Source organism: Misgurnus anguillicaudatus, chromosome 19, assembly GCF_027580225.2.
Source record: "Misgurnus anguillicaudatus chromosome 19, ASM2758022v2, whole genome shotgun sequence".
Taxonomy (NCBI): Eukaryota; Metazoa; Chordata; class Actinopteri; order Cypriniformes; family Cobitidae; genus Misgurnus; species Misgurnus anguillicaudatus.
In genome coordinates this window covers 46,838,345-46,856,722 of record NC_073355.2, presented here as the reverse complement: position 1 = coordinate 46,856,722, position 18,378 = coordinate 46,838,345, and the positions used below count along the sequence as shown (strand labels likewise).

General features: G+C 42.6%; 1 long non-coding RNA gene across 1 annotated transcript; it reads right to left on the bottom strand.

Moving 5' to 3' along the window:
* Window positions 1–15,269: 15,269 nt before the first annotated feature.
* On the bottom strand, window positions 15,270–17,607 carry LOC129439450 (uncharacterized). The gene is made up of 2 exons (XR_012359447.1): window positions 16,298–17,607; window positions 15,270–15,831 (listed from the first exon to the last, which is right to left on the bottom strand). It is a non-coding gene; the product is annotated as an uncharacterized lncRNA (long non-coding RNA).
* Between the last annotated feature and the right edge of the window lie 771 nt (window positions 17,608–18,378).

Sequence of the window (18,378 nt, the reverse complement as noted above, 5' to 3'; positions counted from 1 at the left end):
GAGGGTGGACGCAGCGATGTCCTCCTTTGTGCCCGGCGTGCCCAATTTATGCTGGCAAGCTTGGGATCCCCCCATCTCCTGACATCATTGTAGTGCTTGGCGCAGCTGATGAGACAATTGTGGCTATTTCCTCTCACGCCTGTTTAACCGACGCTGATTTGGGGGCGGGTTTCTCCCATCCCCATACAAAACAACTTCTCTGTCTTTGACTACTCTTACAAGAACGTTGGTCTCCTTGGCTGTGAACCGCTCCTGACGTGCGCCTGGTAAATCCGTCATAATAATAGCAACCCGCCATGGAACTTGCGCCCTTGCGTTTAAAGGGAATGTTGGATAGCGTTCTGATTGGTTTATTTGACGTTACGCCCAAACCACACCTATGAATAATGAACCTACTTCAGACCAACCCCTTATTGATTTGTGCCCGGCGCAAGAGTTATTTCTCCCGCCGGGAAAATAGCAACAGCGCCCAAGATCCGCCCACAAAGTCACTTGCGCTTTGCGCTTCGCACTTGCATTTCAGATCGTTAAAATAGGGCCCAAAAGGTTATAATGAGTTATAATGACAGTTTTGTTCAGTACATTGTGAATTTTTATTCAGATCCATTTTGTGAGTGAATCTGGTGTTCTAAAATTAGTTCAACATCATTATTAAAAAATATTAGTATTCTTCTTGTTCTTGCTGCTTTCTCAAGTTGTCAAGTACTTTTAATTTAACCATTCGGATCTAGGTTTAAGTTCTTTCAAAACAAAGAGAAACATTTTGATCAAGACGAAATGTCAGGAAAGAAGTGTCTGTTTGCACCATTCAGTGGCAAAAATAGCGACTTTTAAATATCTTTACAATCAGAGGAACTCTGTAACCTTGGATGGAGCCCGGTATGAAATTTACCGAAAGCGCAAAAGGCCCCAGCACTGAAAGCACTACCTCCTACCGAACATAATATGCGCCTTCATGGAAGACGTGCCCACCTACAGGTGCTACTATGAATATCAGCTGACCAGCCTGATCCACCGGTTGTGGATATCACCTTGTTTGGATGGGACAAGAAGATGGGTCTAAAAGAAGGAGAGAAACTGATTATGCCCACACAGGATTCAAGTCCAGTTGCTCCTCCTGCTTTGTTAGATGTTGTCAGCTGTGGTTGCAAAGCCGGGTTGAAACCTTGTACATCAGCAAAGTGCAGCTGTGTAGCTGCAGGTCTGGGCTGTACCAGTTATTGTTCCTGCAAAGGCAATCATGGTATATACTGCAATACTTAAATAACACCAAGAACACAAAGAAAGAGATGAAGGGTCTGGAGAAGATTATGACAGAACAGAAGAGAATAGTAAAGATGATGTGGCTGCCATTGAATTAATTGTGAGGCATAGCAGTTTGTCTAAAGGTGGTAGCCAGTGTGTGCTTTGTGTGGTGCGGAGGTAAGGCCCTCTTGGTTAGCTTTGCGTCTGGTGGGCTGACCCGGGTTGCCCAGACTCAGTTTTAACTCTTGTGTTTGGCGGAGTTTTGACTGGGTCCTCGTTTGATTTTGCGACTTGCGGACCAAGCTGGAAAGCCCTTCTGCCATTCTGGCATGGCCCTAGTGATTTGCGGGGCCTATCTTGTATGGCATGTATATGTTGTATATTTACATGTTTGCCTTGGTGCAGAGGTGAAGCCCTCTTGGTTAGCCTTGCATTTGGGCTAGCTGACCCGGGTTGCCCAGACTCAGTTTTAACTCTTGCGTCTGGCGAAGTTTTAGTTTACCCCATTACTATGTATCATACAGTTCCAGGATCCAAGTTATGTCAAATACCTGCATTGCTTTTTCATCCAGAAATGCATAACACTCAGCCTAACAAAGATTCATTGTTTATCCAAAAAGCAATTTTGAATCTTCAAAAGTGTCAGGAGGGGATTCAGCCTCACTATACCCTGTAAATAATGCATCAACATTCACAAGTGCACTCATGATTCTGAAATGTTAGATTATTTTATTAACCATAAAATAACCTAAAATTATGACTGAAAGTAATAAAAATTACATAAATAAATCAAAATTTGTAATAAAATTAGCTTTTTAAAATCTGAAAATGCCAGAAATGAAATCAGCATCCTCTAAAACCTCTAAAACCACTCACATATTGTAGAAATTGGCCATTTAGTGCAAAATATGTGGTCAAAATGGACGATTAAGCTAATATTGCAAATTATGCAAATTATGCAAATTCCTCAACATATGCAAATTAGCATCCGGTACTTTCTGTATGCTGGGGACCCATACTTCACATTTCTGCAATCAAACTTTGGTGTACTCAACATTTCCGGGTTCACCTAGTTGGCTACTAGACTACTGTATATGACCAATCAGAAGAAATACAACAGCTGGCCAAGAAATATATTTGCTCTCCGTTCGCGAAAGACAGCCATGGAAAGAAGCAGTGGAATACCTGATGTTATTCAGTTTAGGGAATTAAATGAGCAACTAAAATAGACCCTCGACCATTCTGATCATCATCAACTTCTTTGTTTGTTCAAGTTTAAATGAACACAGCACGCATGCATTGCCAAGACAAACACGAAGGGCATTAAAACTGAATCTTACAGAGCCTGTCAGATTTTAGCCGAAATAAGAAATTATATTTTGCATGAAAAAAATGACACCTATTTTTTTCAGACGTTTGTGTTGCAAGATTATTTTCATGACAATTAAACTTTGTTTACATTATTGCATTGGGGAAAAGGCTAAATTATATGGTAATACTGCGCCAGAGGTCGAAGTGCTGCAAACTAAGTGCTCTTCTGCCATACAATATAGTTGTAATACTACCCATGTAAGAGTCTTTAAATAGGAAAAACTTGTGTTTGTTGGTTGATAAATTCATCCCTGTTTGGATCCCAAGGAATGAATGGGGCTAGGCTAAATGCTAACAAAGTCACAATGCGTTGTGCGAAGATTAAGTGCACGCAATGAAAAAAGATATGTATGTATTACTTTGTCTAAGTTTAGGTAAGAACATAGTAAAATATTGAAAAACTGGTATTTTCCTTTAAATAAATGCTGAAACGTACAATGTAGATGTATTTGCAACATTTAATCATAGCATTATTACATTTTTACAGCTACAAAATGTAAAACATTTACAAATCTTTCATACCATATAAAGATTGCTGTATAATATCCATTAAACCATTTTATCGATAATGTTACCACCCTAACCAGGCTTGTGCACAATTCAGAATTTCAGAATTGGCCATGAATTTCAGAATTGCACGTTCATGGTCGCCGCAATTTTTTTTAAATTAAGGTTTGTTGACGTCACTGCAAAGAATTGTGGGCTATCTGCAGAAGCAAAGGATACACCTCATGTATCCTTCGAATTCCTGTGAAAGAAGAGTGCATTCTAAGTTCGCCTTCAGAGAGTCCTACTTATATTTCTGAAATGAGACGTATGCAACCTTAGAATGCGACCTCTAGAGGACGCATTCTGTGAAACAAGACACTGTTCTGATTAAGGTCGAAAAAGTTGGTGGGCGTGGCACTCTTGCACAGACTTTGGCTACGTTTACACGTACATGGTTATTTTGAAAAACTGAGACATTTCTCTTCGTTTGCGCCCTTCATTTACATGCAAACTGAGAATTCACCTCTGAAACCGATTCTTTCTAAAAACCCCGGCCAAAAAGTGGATATTTTGAAAACCTTCGTTTGCACGATTGCATGTGAACAGAGACAAACGGATCTTTAGGCAGCCAATGTCACAGCATGCACCAGAACTTGCACCTACGTCAAAAGTGCGACCTATGTTTACATGTGACTGCTACTCTGAATGCTTCCATGATCACATTTATGTTCGTGCAAACTTGTTTTGTGTCTTTGAATTTTCAAATACAGCTGCTTTTTTGTGTCGAGGAGCAGAGACGAATGAGTGCTCGGTGGTCAGCAATTTTACTTTATGCGGCACTGCAAGAACGACAGGCGGATGACAACGTACCGCGAGGACGAGTTGAGAAATCACACGTAGAAGTCTAACTTTAAATCGTGGTACTTTGACATCAATCGAACACATATTGCAACAACTTCTCCTCCCTCCAATGAAGAACCGGTCCGCGTCACTGCCAGCGCTGACGGTGATTGGCTTACGTGGGTTGAGCTTCTCGTTACACCACCATCTACAACTTTGGAATGCTCTTGATGGCATATATACACAGGTATGTGTAAATTAACACTTTTCTGAACACTGACATGTGGGCACAATGTTTTTTTAAAACCGGAGTAATTGAAATGTCCAATTATGAAAGCCGCGCATGTCTAAACGTAGCCTTTCAAAAGTAAGTGTGATTGAAACCGTCATTTGCACTGAACTGGGAAAAAGCCAGCAAAGTTGGAAAGTGAACACTTGTTTTATTAAAGTTTACTTAAGTTTTTATATGGATTTAATGATTGATGTTTGCACTTGATATCGAAATTATCGTAAATTGTTCTATTTAAAAATTGCACACGAGTTTAAACGCAGTTTTATTGTAAATACAATAACTAACATGTCAAAAAAAATCAGTCTGTGTGTCACTCAAATTTAATCATCTTTGGCAAATGATGCAAGTTAGGGTTGAAACCGTTGATGTTCTGTCGACTTTCAAGAAAAATTTTACTTAGTATTTTTGTTTTGTTTTCAGTAAACATATCTAAAAATTCTTAAATGAAGATGCTTTTTCTTGTTGAGCAAAACGACCCAAGAAAATAAGTCAAGTTAGTCAAGTTTTTAGACAAAAAATATCATATTATGATGATCTGATTAAATCTCTAGGAGCAGTAAATCCCAGCGTAAAACATGACATTTCCTGCTGCCAGCAGGTGGCGCTATGACTATAACTGAAAATTGTCATGTTGATTTGTTCAGGCAAGGACCCTTGCCGCCACAGACACACCCTCCAACAAAAGTCAATATCTCCGCAATTTAGCATCACAAAGGCCTTTAGATGAGACTGACCAAATATGATGATGATCGGATTAAATCTCTAGGAGAAGTTTGTTAAAGTACGAAGCCTGGAAATCACAGCAAAAATTAAAAATAGCCAACTTCCTGTGGGGTTTAGAGCTTGGTTTCATGGGACTTTGGTAACTGAACAAAAACAATAGGGCTTTGCACCCATGGTGCAGGCCATTTTGGCCTGCTCCTCGGTGCTCTGGCCCTAAAAATCTGGGAATACTGGTAGATGGGAAAAACAATACAATGTTTTTTCAAAGATCCTGGGTTCAGGTTTTGTTGTGATATTGCATTTTATTCAATAGCCACATTACCTGATGATGCACGAGTTAATTACAAACAATGTGTTTTTTCAGCGGCTGTGAGGCGTAACCATCTAACTTCTGAAGCCACAGAGAAAAAAATTGATGGCTGTATTTGGTCCCGGACAGAGATGGTGGCCGAAAAGAAAGAATGAAGGACAATATGACTGGCTAACAAGCTTAAGGCATGGATGTTCAACAGCTCTGTCCAGAGTTTAACTTGTTCGATAACTGATTCATGACTGTTTCAGAGACATTTGAAGAGTGCTACTTGTTCTTGACCATAAACGTGGACATTCAAGTGTAATGTAAAGTGAAACTTGATGACTAGAAACATAAATGATCAAGTTACATTTACATTAAAACTGTAAAATGACCATTAATATGCGATTTCTTCAGATGAACATTTGTTTATTAACAACACGCCACAACAACTGCACAATCTCCGTATAGCCAACTCAAGTCCCCCCTAGACACACCCCATCCGTGCTGCCGTCACTCTCCATTAAAGTAACAGTGTTACACCATCACATGACATCTCCCCCTTTTTTTATGTTTTGTGTCATAAATGTATACATATATATAGACGTCAGTCCACAGAAAACCTGTGACAGCAAACTGCCCTGCAAAACAAAACAGCATATATATAGAAATATATATAGAGCACATAAACATAACCCAAAACCAAGAATTCACGTAGTGAAACTCCCAAAAGAACAAAACAAACAGGTTTAGTATCAGAAAAGTGCACCCATTAACCAGGTAGCACAACAAGTAACTGAGCATAAAGCATCCTAATTCCTCACAGATCAAGCCTGACAACAGGCTTACTGAAGGCTGGTTCACACGGCAGGATAATTAGGCCGATTTTATCCCCGATTCACCCCTTCAGACAATCTTAAGAATGCTCCGATAATCGTAAAATAAACTGATCAGATATTCTTGCCGTGTGTGGTGTGTTTAGACTGCTCTGGTCTACTCGGAAGGACCTCGGGACCGCTCTGATCTCAAATCGGGGATATCCAACATGTTGGATTTTTTTGGCCCGATTTCTTCTCGTGTGTGGTGTCTCCTGCGGACAAACGAGCACGCAGCCTGTGGACTGTGACATGTAGCCAATCAGAAAGCGAGGTGACGAAGCAGCGAGGAAGTACCGGGAAGTCACGGGTCATATTTACTGCATCTCAATGCATCCAACTATGGACTAGACCAAGGGTAAAACAGAAATTGTGCGCAAACGCAATTTTCGGTTAAAAACAAACTGCAAACTATCGCCACTGCATCCTCTTCGTCCGCCATGATTGTTTACTCTGAAATCACGTTTGATCGCGAGAGATTTTGCGAGATTTCCCATCTGACCTGGGACTGCTCGGGAGTCAAATCGGTTCGTGTGTGATGTGTTGATTTTGCCATGTGGCAGCGCACCACTAACTGTACGACCAAAACTGTTAGACCCGCGATGTTTTATCGCCGTGTGTGGGGTCTCTCGGGGTTGGAAAATCGGCCGACGATTTTAAAGTCGTACCGTCTGTACCAGCCTTGACTCGTCCAGACCTACTTAGCATCAGTCCAGACTTTGGGTCAGGCAATGTTTTCCCGCATGTTTGGACTGGTACAGACACCGTCGCATCTGTATGAGTAAGCTGAAAGTCAACATGCCCTTGTGGATTTGTGTCCACAGTCTGTTTTGTTGTAATGATACGTAAGAGTCGGAAGCAATTGCAGGTGAAATTCAAACAATGTTTATTAAATGTAAACAAAGAGAGAGAAATCAGAGTCAATGCGGAAGTAATCCAGTCCGGTGTTGTTGTGGGCAATGGTGACGATGACTACGGTGGAAGTTGGTGACTTTGAGTGCGACGTAGGTGGAGTGGTGAGCAGTGGTGAAATCCAGGCTGAACACGGGAACATCCACACGAAGACGACGACGACAATACACATCCAACTGTAACACGTAATCCAAATGACACAAGACAACCAGGCAACACGGGAGCTGAGCAAACAATAGAATCTGGCAGGGAACAGAAAGTCAGGTGAGTATTTATGGAGATGATGTAATGATGAACAGCTGGAGCGAGACAATCAACACACAGGTGAATGGGATCGCTCTAACGAGCACATGGCAGGGGTAAGTAAACAAACACACACACACACACAAACATGACACGGAGGAAACAGTGGATTTCCTACCGTGACATTTGTTATCTGTGTTGGTGTTGGTACAGCTTGCAAATGATGTCGGTTACGTCTCAGTACTGCTCCTTGTTCTGTCTCAATGACATAGGAACGAGGTGTTAAACTTTCCTGCTTAATCACTGCTGGCGAAGCCCAGACCTTCTCATGGTTCAGCTTGGTAAGAACAGTGTCACCCGGTCTCAGCATTGACAGATTTTTAGCTCCATTATGACGATTATAGTAGAAAGCTTGTCTGTCTTTCTCCATTTTGTCTTTTAACATGACAGACTTCCTGTTTGGCCACCTAGGTTGAAGATTTCTCTCTAGGGTTGGAAGCGTTGTTCTGATCTTCCTTCCCATAAGAAGTTCCGCTGGACTGACTCCTGTAGTGGCACATGGGGTTGATCGGTAGCACATGAGAGCTGCCAGAGGATCTGTCTGCTTCAGGATTCGTTTTGCTATTTGCACAGCCCTTTCGATGTGACCATTACCTTGGGGGTGGTGAGGGCTTGATGTAAAGTGTTTGAAATCCAGCTAGTTTGCTAGTTCCTGGAACTCAGCACTGGAAAACTGAGGACCGTTGTCACTCACCACCTCATTTGGAATCCCGAATCTGGCAAAGACAACCTTCAAACTTTTGTGTGACCTGAGATGTCGTTGTGGAAGGTAAGTGTAGTATCTCTAGAAATCTGGAATAGTAATCAGACACAATTAGATAATTCTGTCCACGATCTTCACAAAGATCAGCTGCAATCCTTTTCCAGGGTCTGTCCGGGAGTGGTGTGGAGATCAGGGGCTCTTTCTGCTGTGTGTTCCTGAGCTCACGGCATATCTGACATGACAGCACAGCGTTCTTTATGTCGGCTGAAATTCCTGGCCACCACACTGACTCCTGTGCTCTCTCTCTAGACTTTGTAAGGCCCTGGTGACCTTCGTGAATCTTCTCCAAAATCTCAGATCTCATCGCCTTTGGCACAACGATTCTCCTACCTTCTGTTTCCTTAGTGTGAGCAGTTTGTGGGCTCCTCGACAGTGTATCTGCAACAACAAGCGTCTTGCCTGGCACATATTCTGCTTTGGGCTTAAACCGCATCAGATGCATCAAAAGTCTCTGGCATCGTACTGGAACATTGTCAAGGCTCCTGTTGTTAATGAGAGGAACCAGTGGCTTATGGTCTGTCATCAGCTTAAACTCATCCAGGCCACACAGATATTTCTCAAACTTCTCACACGCCCACACGCCAGCCAGACATTCTTTCTCGATTTGTGCATATCGAGTTTCTGCATCAGTGAGACATCTGGAGCAGTATGCTACCGGCTTCCATCTTTCATTGTGAAGCTGCATGGGCACCCCTCCAAGTCCATAACTGCTCGCATCAGCTGAGACGGCAGTGGTCTTAGTGATATCATAAAATGCAAGAACTGGTGCCTTCATGAGCAGCTCTTTGATGTTTTCAAAAGCTGTCTGCTGCGTGTGTGTTCATACAGCGGCTGGCTGACAGTTGAGAGGTTGGGAATGAACCTCCCCAAGTAATTTACCATGCCAAGCACCCTTTTCAGTTCCTGCACATTTTTGGGTGGTGGCAGCTGTCTTATGGCATCCACCTTTTCTGGATCTGGCTGTACCCCCGTCTCATTAATAATGTGTCCCAGGAACTGAATTTGGCTTTGTGTGTATGTGCACTTCTCAGGATTCAGTTTTAACCCTGTAGACTCCACTCTCTGCAGCACTTGTTCCAAGCGGGAGTCGTGTTGTTCCAGGGACGACCCGTAGACCAGTATGTCATCCATGAAGACTTCTACCCCCTGCAGCCCTTGGAGCATCTCCTGCATTTTCCTCTGGAAGATCTCTGGGGCGCTAGAAATCCCAAAAGGAAGCTTCCTGAAACAATATCTACCAAATGGCGTGATAAAAGTGGTAAGTCTGCAGCTATCTGGATGGAGAGGGATCTGCCAAAATCCACTGGCTGCGTCTAAGGAGGAGAAAACATTGGTGCCACTCAGTTTAGCAATAATCTCATCTGCTGTAGGTAGCACAAAATGTTCTCGTTTTACTGCTTCATTTAATCTTTTAAGATCCACGCAAATGCGGGCTTTGCCATTTTTCTTCAGAACGGGAACCATTGGTGCACACCATTCCGTTGGTTGTGTCACCCGCTCTATGACGCCATTCTTCTTCATCCTCTGCAACTCCTCTTTCACCATTTCCAGCATTGGTATTGGAACACGTCTCGCAGCATGTACTGCACATGGTGACACAGAGTCTTTTAACTGAATTTTGACAGGGTCGTAGTGCTCGGAAGCCACTCTGTTTGCCTCCTCCACTCTCCGTACAAGGTTCATGTCAGCTGATAGCGTTCAGCTTAGCAGGTTATTGACATTGTATCCACGGACCACATAAGCGGAAAATGGGTACGACCGTCCTTTGTACACTGCAGTGGCTTGGAACTGACCTATGCAGGCTAGCTTTCCCCCTGGGCTATTCAGCGTAACATTGACTGGCTCTAGTGCTTTTGTTGGGACTAATGTGTTGAAAGTCTCCTCCGCTACAATATTTACATCAGCACCCGTATCTATTTTAATAATAATAATAATAATCTTTATTTTATATAGCGCCTTTCAATGTTACTTCTCAAAGCGCTTTACAGTAAAAACAAAATGAAAAAGAAAACAGCAAGTACAGAAAGAGAAAAGAAAAGTATATAAATAGAAATAAAACAGCATAAATACACAGTAAACAATTTACGATAATACCGAAAAGCAATTATTTATAAGCAAGTCTAAAATAATATGTTTTAAGACAAATTTTAAAAGCCCTAAGAGACGCCGCTTGCCTGATTTCCTTAGGGAGGGAGTTCCACAGTTTAGGGGCATAGGTGGTAAAAGCCCTATCAACCATAGAACGCATGCGTGTAGGAGGGACAGCAAGAAGGTCTAAATCAGAAGAGCGGAGTGCGCGCCCTGGTGTGTAGAATTTTAAAAGTTCTGATAGATAGTGAGGTGCTTGGCCATGGAGAGCCTTATAAGTGAGCATAAGAACTTTAAAATCTACACGAAAGCTAACAGGGAGCCAATGTAAAGACTCCAAAATAGGAGTGATATGCTCCCTCGATCTCGTCCTTGTCAGGATTCTCGCAGCCGAATTTTGAACGTACTGTAACTTATTTAGAGTATTTTTTGATACACCTGCTAGTAAAGCATTACAGTAGTCAATGGGGGAGAAAACAAAGGTGTTTATCAATTTTTCTGCCACCGTAAAAGATAGCATAGGACGTAATCTTGCAATGTTTCTAAGATGAAAGAATGACGCTTTGACTGTGTTTTGTACGTGGGGTTCAAATGTTAAATGAGCATCAAATATGACACCCAGGTTCTTCAGTTTTTTCTGGAACTCTAACACTGAGCCATCTATATTAATTGTTGCATATCCTGCTTTGCGCACTTGGTTTGACGAGCCAATGAGCATCACCTCCGTCTTTTCACTATTTAAACAGAGGTAGTTTTGAGTCATCCATACTTTTATCTTAGACACGCAGCGTTCGAGAAAAGCAATAGTTGTGTAGTCACCTGGTTCAGAGTGAATGTAGATCTGTGTGTCGTCTGCGTAAAAGTGGTACTTAAGACCCAAAGATCTGAGAAGAAGACCGAGAGGCATGATGTACATACTAAAAAGTAGTGGACTTAAAATCGACCCCTGAGGAACCCCATATTTGACTGACCCAGTTTTAGATCTGTGCCCGCCCATTGAAACAAACTGCTTACGGTCTAAAATGTAAGATTTAAACCAAAGTAATGCGGTATCAGTGATGCCAAACACAGATTCCATACGAGTGAGCAGAAGAGAATGATCGACAGTATCGAAAGCAGCTCTGAGATCCAGGAGAATTAAGATTGACAGGCAACCAGAGTCAGCCGCAAGTAACAAGTCATTGGCAACCTTCACCAATGCTGTTTCTGTACTATGAAACTTGCGGAAACCAGATTGTAGGGGCTCAAATAACTCATTTAAGGTAAGATGTGTATGTAGTTGGAATGACACAATTTTTTCAACAATTTTGGCTAAAAAGGGGAGGTTTGAGATGGGGCGATAATTGTTAAAATCGTCTCTGTCGACATTAGGCTTTTTCGGTACAGGGGTAACCGACGCAATTTTAAAAGCTGCTGGCATGACACCCAATCGCAGCGAGTCATTTATAATGTTTAACACTACAGGGCCAACACTAGAGAAGCATGATTTAAATAAACTTGTTGGAACCGGGTCTAATATGGAGGTTGTGATCCTCAATTTAGAGACTATTTGGCTTAAGGTGGTTAAATCAAGTGTAAAAAAGTTAGTGAGAGGGGTGCCGGAGAATTGAGAAGCATTGGAAGCATTTTCAGCTAACCCATAGGTGGTGTTCATGCTACTCCGTGTCTTATCAATCTTAAAACTAAGGAAATCAAGAAACCTATCACAGAGATCATGTGTGATCAGAGTTGGAGAACTATGTTGTTTTAGAAGTTTGTTTATTGTATGGAACAATTGTCGGGGATTACTCTGATTATTGACAATTACCTGAGAATAATACTCAGATCTAATCGAAGTCATTTCTGCCTTATACTCCTTTAAAATGTCCTTCCAGGCTTGATGATGTACACACAAACACGCCAAATACGTTCCATTTTCCGGCATGCTGCCTTCTTAGAGCGCAGCTGATCATTATACCAGGGGGCTGAGCGTACATAGGACACAGATCGAGATTTCACAGGAGCAAATGAGTCCAGGCCCTCCTGGAGAGCAAAGTTCAACAAGGAAATTCTCTCTTCCAGTGGGTCATTAGATGAAAACCCAATTAAAGAGGACTCAATATAGGCAGAAAAATCTATACAATCAATTGATTTCCATTTCCGGTAGTTAACTGTACGGGTAAATGAAATTTTTGAAATTAATAGTTCCATGTTAAAGAGAATAGCCATGTGATCAGACAGGCCTAAGTCCACTGCAGATGGTTGAGACAAAAATGCATCATTAGTTATAACTAAATCTAGAGTGTGACCCTTGTTATGTGTAGGGAAGTCCACCAGTTGTTTCAGATCAAAACACTCTAGTAAAGCTAAAAAATCCTTTGTTTGTACCAAGTCTTTGTTGTCAACATGAATATTAAAATCCCCAAGGATGACAGATCTCTTAGACTTCAAGCACAACATGGACAGTAAATCAGCAAATTCAGATAAAAAAGCAACATTAGGCTTAGGGGGTCTGTAGATAATAGCAACAACAGTAGTAACAGATGCAGAAACATTCAGGGCCAGACATTCAAAAGAATTAAACTGAGGAATAGCCACCGGTTTTATTTTTATGCACTGGTTAGTTAATACAATAATTCCACCGCCCCTACCAGAGGGTCGTGGGGAATGTATTAAACTATAACCAGGGGGGGTGAGTTCATTGAACAGAAGTCCATCAGATTGATTGTGCCAAGTTTCAGTTAGGCACACAAAGTCCAGTTCTCTTTTCTTGATAATGTCTGATATAAGCAGTGCTTTGTTATTCACAGATCGTGCATTAAAGAGCGCCGACCTGACCAGGTTTGGAGACGACGAGGATTGCGGTCGCCGCGCTGCATGTTGAAGTGTTGGCTCATTTTTAAAAATTCCCAATGTCATTTCACGGCTGTTTAATAGAGAAGGTAGTTAACAGGGGTCTCCCCTATCAGGAGCTGCACCATCCACTGCTCTTCTAGGTTATTTACATTGTAAACTGAACCCAGAAAGTATGAGGGTTGGTCGAAACATTCAGTGACCTCTCTGACTGACCTGTTACTGTGGCATACCCTAGCCCAGTGTCCGATTTTGTGGCATTTGTTGCATTTACCTTTCTTTGCGGGGCAGCGCTCATCGCCTGCATGCACAGCATTTCCACACTGTCCACATTTTCCATGAATGTCACCTCGAATTTTATCTTTAGGTTTGCGCTGTCCCCTCACAGATTTGTTACTTGTGCTGACAACTGCTCTGAGCATGCTCAACGTCTCACCTTGCATGCTAACTTTTGAGGCCAACTCCTCCGATTGACGAACAGTCTGAATTGTCTGTGCTAGCGTGAGATCGGTAATCAATTGCAGCTTCCGTGAGAGATCTTTATCCATGAAGCCAACCACGTTGCGGTCGCAAATTGTTTCGTCTCTCATAGCGCCAAACTCACAATGCTCGGACAGCTCGTATAGCGCTCTGATGAACGCTTCTGCTCTTTCCCCGGGTTGTTGCATGCGCTGGTGAAAGCATGCTCGTTCGTGTATGACGTTTCTCCTCGGAAAGAAGTACTCGTTAAACTTTTCCAAGACAATCGCAAAGTCATTTTTCTGTCTCTCCTCTGCGAACACAAACGATTTATAAATATTCTCTGCTTCACTCTCCATGGCGTAAATGAGACAACTCACTTGCACTTCTCCGTCCTCTTTGTCCAGCTTAGTAGCCGTTCGGAAGCGCTGAATCCTTTGTCTCCAATCCATCCACTCCGTCGGCTTGTCGAAGGAAAAACTCGATGGTGGATTAAACTTCGCCATATCCCGTCACTTCTGACAGCATGTTAAATGACCATTAATATGCGATTTCTTCAGATGAACATTTGTTTATTAACAACACGCCACAACAACTGCACAATCTCCGTAGCAATCTGCCATAGCCCATCCGTGCTGCCGTCACTCTCCATTAAAGGAACAGTGTTACACCATCACATGACAAAAACGTCATGAAAAAATGGAAACCTTTTTGTTTTCATTTATTTTTTGCTGAACTGACATAGGAGTGTCATTTTAGAGAGTTGTTTGAACAGCTGGAAAATGTAATATGTAATATGCCAATGCTTTGATGTTTAACACAATTAACTATTTGTCAGAATACTATCTTGTGAATATTCATCTGGGAGGGTGTGTTAGTGGCTTTGTTATGGTAATGTTGAGGCTGATATGTGAAACTCATAGGGTATTGGTTTAGTTTAAAACTGAAAATTGAATTGTGAAGCGTTACGCGGACCCATGTGTATCTCAGATGGCCTTAGGATGAGTAGATAGTTACATTTACATACAGTAAGTTACATTTTTGTGTGAACTATCCCTTTTAAGCCTTGTTTGTGAATAAACATAGACACAGTCTTAAAGGGACAGTTCACCCAAAAAAGAAAATTCTGTAATCATTTACTTACCCTCATGTTGTAACAAACCTTATATGTCTTTGTTTTGATGAACACAAAGGAAGATATTTTGAGAAATGTTTGTAAGCAAACCGTTTCTGGACCCCTTTTACTTCCATATTGTTCTTTTTCCTACTATGGAGGTGAATAGGGTCAACGAAGGGTTTGGTTACAAACATTTCTCAAAATGTCTTCCTTTGTGCTCATCAAAACAAAGAAATGTATGTGGGTTTGTAATAACATGAGAGTTATGACTTAAGAAAAAAAATAGATGACTAACTTTGTTAGACTGGCCACAGGGGTTAAAGTGTTAACTTAACACTGAGGGTTTTGCTGTACAATAATTTGTGTACAAAAGGTAAACACAAAAGAGATTTTACAAGTGTGCTGATGGTATCAGATGTTTCCTGCACCTTAATTTATTTTGGCATCAGTTGCATAACCTGACCAACCAGGTCACTAATAACACAGAATCATTGTGACACACCCTCATAGTATAATTAAAAGATATTTCCTTAAATCAAGCTCATTTTCCGGATGTTTATGTCACGCCCGGGGGCGGACCCGAATAAACTAAAGGTCACGCCCCTCTCAACTCTTCCACCTCGAGGAGTTTCCCAAGACCACCCTAATGACCAGACAGACGAGTATACTATAATTAAAATAAACTTTATTAAATATTTAAAAAGGAAAGGGGGAAAGGGGAAAGGGCAATTTAAAACTAATGAGTCTCCTCTTTGCCTCCAGGGCCACTTGGAATGAGAACTGGGGACAGGGGCTCCTTTGGGGCTCTGACCCAACAATCCGTGGCGCGCTCCGCTTCTCCTGGAGGCAGAATCAAACAAAAGTCAGACAGGGGTAAAGTACTTCGTTGCCAAACGCTGTTCGTTCACCCAGGACCTTCGGCAGAACAGGTAAGTGAGGGTTATACACAGGTCAAGTTCACTCCACAGGTTACGCTACTCACGGTGCTGAAGGCTCTTCGTTCACACAGAACTTCACTTGTACAGGTAGGTAATGGCTATAAGCACAGAACAGTTTTACTTCACAGGATACGTTACTCACAGCGCTGGGGATCTTCATGCACACAGAGCTTCACTTGTACAGGTAGGTAATTGCTATAAGCACAGAACAGGTTTACTTCACAGGTTACGTTACTCACAGCACTGGGGATCTTCATGCACACAGAGCTTCACTTGTACAGGTAGGTAATTGCTATAAGCACAGAACAGGTTTACTTCACAGGTTACGTTACTCACAGCACTGGGGATCTTCATGCACACAGAGCGTCACTTGTACAGGTAGGTAATTGCTATAAGCACAGAACAGGTTTACTTCACAGGTCACGTTACTCACAGCACTGGGGATCTTCACTCACACAGAGCTTCACTTGCACAGGTAGGTAATTGCTATAAGCACAGAACAGGTTTACTTCACAGGTCACGTTACTCACAGCACTGGGGATCTTCACTCACACAGAGCTTCACTTGCACAGGTAGGTAATTGCTATAAGCACAGAACAGGTTTACTTCACAGGTCAAGTTACTCACAGCACTGGGGATCTTCACTCACACAGAGCTTCACTTGCACAGGTAGGTAATTGCTACAAGCACAGAACAGTTTTACTTCACAGGTTTTGTTACTCACAGCACTGGGGATCTTCATGCACACAGAGCTTTACTTGCAAACAGTGGATTTTCGCTACAGTGTTGGTGCACCGTATTCCTTCGCCCATCCACTCCGGCTGTCCGGGCGTCGTAGGGACTAGTGGGTCCGATGACACGGAGCCGAACGCTTCCCAAACTCCCCCTCCTTCTTCCACGACCGGGGTCACGAGTTGGGGCGAACTTTCGTCGGGGCTCCGCTCACCACGAGCTTCTGTTGGAGAGGTCAGTACACACACCGCTACAACCCACAGTCCGCACGGTACACTCTTGGTAATACTCACTGGGTTTCACCACTGTCTGCTCTATGGATGAACGAAGCTCTCGTGGACACACCCCGGGCACAGGGCTCAATTTTCTCGCTCTCCTTAGGACCCAGGCCACAACGGATGTCGTCGTCTCGCGACTCGTCTGAGGCTAGGCAGTTTGAACGCTACAAGCACAGCATACACACAGCAAGTAAAGCGTAAACACCATCAATCAGTGAAACTCACCCACAGCACTCTTATACAACTTCACGTGGTTTTTAGATCGCCCTTGCCACCTGGCTACGACGACCTCGAGAGGATGGTTGGGCGATAACTGGACCACCAATGAGAGTGAGATGTGTGTTATTCACAGGCCCGGCGTGTTAGTTATCGCTCCTCTGGCTCACCTGCTCTTCCTTTTTCCCACAGGGCCACTGTTCTACTGGTGAACGGTGCTTCCTACCAAGAGCTTCGTCCGTGCTTCCGGTCAACCCGCGGCTCGCCCACGCTTTCCTCTCCAGTGGGGCCAGGGACCTCAAAAACACAAGGGAACACACCAAAACAACTCTTCGTACAAGTATTGCACAGATAAGTACCACAGCTGTTACTCACGCTTTGTTGTCAACAACTGTTATTAGCTACACTCTTGATGGCTCTGTGTCCACTCTTTCTCTGATGAAACCCCTCGATATTCCTTCGTCAACTGACTGTCCCTTTCTCTCTCTTCCCCAGGAGCACGATCCAGCCAGCGTGGTCCGTCTGCAAAGCAGCAACACAGCGTATACAAAGTACACCACAAGCACACCGGTGTAGTGTCCCTTTAATTGTTTTCACAGCCCCGTCCTTTTCGCCTCATTTGGCAGCCGCACTCTTTCCTTCCACAATAAGTGAGTCACGGATCAACGGCGCCCTTCGGCCCCTCCAGGGATGGAGCGTGTGTTAAAGTTTGCCCAAGGCAAAAAGGGATTCTCACCCGCAAGTAACTCCCCTCCTTTGTGCTTCTTGGACCTTTTTATGTGCTTGTCTTCACTCCCTCCTCCAATCGTGGACAGCCAGCCTAATTCACCCCACCTGTTGTTCATTTTTCTCCTGCTCTGCGTTGCTAGGGAGATCAGGAAGCAAAGTGGTGTAGTTTAAAATCGGGCCCGGGCGGAAACCGTCTTCAGGCGGAACCTTTCTCCGCCACTTTTGGTTCCGCCCTATCATAGTCACCCGGTGACATTTATAACCTGGACTTTCACAGAAAGTAAAAGCAACAGACTGTAATTTCCATCACATTTAAAATGGACCAAAAAAGGCAATTAAGTATAAAAGAAGAAGAACAGAGAGAAAGCGAAACAATGGAAGAAGGAGGACCTGATCCCAAAAGAGCTAAAAGTAACGTATTTCTGCAATTAATTGTTGATATAAATCTTTTTAAATCTAGCAAAGCTTTTTTTTTTTAATGTACTACACATTTATACAACTATAACAGTGATGTGCATTGAGTGATAATTGTTATGTTAACATCAGTTTATTAATATAGCGTAACCTTAGGTTGACCAATGTGCTGCACAGTTAAAACATTACGGTTAGGCAATTTTAACTAAATAATAAAAAGAACAACAAAAGAAAGAAGGAATGATCTCACGCTTAGTTTTACCAAATAGGGATCCATTGGGAGCACCTTCTTTGTTAGCTGGGAAATTATCTGGGGCATTTTGAGCTAAAACTTTACATACACACTCTGTGGACACCAAAGACTTATTTTGCAATTAACACTGCTTCAGTGTTACTCGAGTTGGACTTGACAATACTGCTTTAAAGGTAATTTTTTTATACTGAGCATTAATGAAATGTATAATTTTTTT